A 2,263-nucleotide genomic window follows, 5' to 3' on the forward strand; every position below is an offset into this window, starting at 1 on the left:
TAGGTTCACGAGGTCACTTCCTGGAATGGCGGGATTACCTTACACTGAAAGACTGAAGCGACTGGGCTTGTATTCCCTTGAGTTTAGAAGACTGAGAGGGGATCTGATTGAGACATATAAGATTATTAAAGGATTGGACACTCTGGAGGCAGGAAACATGTTTCCGCTGATGGGTGAGTGCCGGACCAGAGGACACAGCTTAAATATACGGGGTAGACCATTTAGGACAGAGATGAGGAGAAACTTCTTCACCCAGAGAGTGGTGGCTGTGTGGAATGCTCTGCCCCAGAGGGCAGTGGAGGCCAAGTCTCTGGATTCATTTAAGAAAGAGTTGGATAGAGCTCTCAAGGATAGTGGAATCAAGGATTATGGAGACAAGGCAGGAACAGGATACTGAAATTTCAGCTACAGATCGACTTTTCCTTCTGTAATATCAGTGGCTCTTAAGATCAGTTCATCACAGTTTTAACCTGAGCGACAGCATGGGGCTATGGTGACAGATCCAAATGTAGTTTAGGATTACCTCATCATTTGCTGGTGGTAAATGATAGATCACCTCCGTCTCCCACACACACACTGTACATCTCATTCAGTACAAGCAATGTATTTGGTTCGTAAGAGTGCAGGTCAACCCATGATCACTGAATGTGTAGAAGGAGCAGTGATGGAAAGAGGGCAAATTCTCAGAACATTGCTCAGCATTGAGTCCCCCACTTTGACGCCGCTATGAGCGTCCTCCTTGATTGTGTGACAGGCTGGAGCTACCAAAGGGAACCAGGTAGACAGAGAATGCATTCAACATCGAGTTACTTCTATATAGTGTGTCAGTTAGTTCAGTTGCCTGGATGGCTGTTAAGCGGGGGTTCAATTTTTGGACCAGTTGAGGTTACCATGAAATGTCCAGCTTTTCAACCTCTCCCTCACCTGATGCCTCTCAGGTTAAACCAGCTCCACTTCTCTCTCTCTCTCGCTAATGTGTGAACCGTCCTCTGGGAACATTATTCTTTTCACATCGCATTATAATTTTAATTTTAAAAAAAAGATCCTATAGTTTGTTTGTTGTAACAGCGGGCAAATCAGATTCAGTCTCAGGACCAATTTTATAGGAAATTGACAAAACAAACATTGCGTTTACATGCCGAATAGCAATTTGATTTAGAGGCGTATAGAATAAGTCACTTACTCAGAATATTCAGCTTGGTTCCGCTCCTGAAGTACCCGATGTAGCTTTCGTCATATGAGTAACAGTAATAATCGCCAGCGTCCTCCGGCTGCACGTTAGTGATGGTCAAATATCCCACGTTGGTTGATTCTTCTTCCAGGCCGATAAATCTCTCCGAGAAACCCTCACCTCTGTCATCGGTCCCATACAGGATAAATCTTGGGGCTCTGTCCCGTTTCTGGTGGTACCAAGAAATATAGCTTTCTGAAAGGTCGATTCCGTGGACTGTACAGGTCAGGCGAATAGTTTCTCCAGGTGTTGTGGACTCGAAAGCTGGTTGGACCAAGCGGACCTCCGCGCTCGTGTCTGTAAAACAGATAAACTATTTCATGATTAAAATCCACCGGTAAAACGAAAACCGTTCGACAACGTAACATTCAGATCATATCAGATTCTGGATTAGGCCTAGGCTTTATTTTAAAGAAAAATTCCTAACGCTAAAGAAATTACAAGTATTTCGATGACACTTACAAGTCAGACCAATTGTGAGCAAAAGCAGACGTGACGGTGCTGTTGAAGTATGAATATCCAACGTTTCGGATCAGTGAATGTAAACTTTTATATCAAAGGCTGGAACAACTTAAATATCACCGTCTTATTAAATATGCAAATATATTGTCGTCCCGAAAGCGTCGATTGGCCATCCGAGCAGTTTCCAGGTTCTTGTAGCCAATTGTATCAGTCACAATGATTCCAAACAGCAAAGTCACACGATAGAATTCAGCTTGTCCACTCTCCCTCCTCCTCACTGAGACGTTCCTCTTTATATTATCTCTGTGACTTTAACAAAAATCCAAAGGCTAAAATATTTCCAAGCTAATATTTTGTAAAACCTAAAATTTGATCATATTTTATATTTTAAATCCCTTATAATTCGCATTTGCAGTCGCGTAATGTATTTAACAATTTTGTCATTAAAGCATTGAAATTGATTCCTAATTCAAAAATGAATGAATATATCAACGTTAGTACTGTTTACTTTGCACTTAAAATATGTAGTGGGCAATTTTTAATCGTGTGGGAAGTGCAAAGTACTGCAAA

General features: G+C 41.8%; 1 long non-coding RNA gene across 1 annotated transcript in view; it reads right to left on the minus strand.

The window, feature by feature from the left end:
- LOC122562484 overlaps positions 1-1,762 on the minus strand; it is a 6,601-nt gene extending 4,839 nt beyond the window's left edge. Inside the window, exons 1-2 of the long non-coding RNA XR_006315330.1 lie at positions 1,694-1,762; positions 1,184-1,528 (exon numbers count right to left, since the gene is read on the minus strand). This is a non-coding gene — a long non-coding RNA (uncharacterized LOC122562484). The remainder of the gene's footprint in view (positions 1-1,183; positions 1,529-1,693) is intronic.
- Positions 1,763-2,263: the final 501 nt, after the last annotated feature.

Source organism: Chiloscyllium plagiosum, chromosome 25 (genome assembly GCF_004010195.1).
Source record: "Chiloscyllium plagiosum isolate BGI_BamShark_2017 chromosome 25, ASM401019v2, whole genome shotgun sequence".
Taxonomy (NCBI): domain Eukaryota; kingdom Metazoa; phylum Chordata; class Chondrichthyes; order Orectolobiformes; family Hemiscylliidae; genus Chiloscyllium; species Chiloscyllium plagiosum.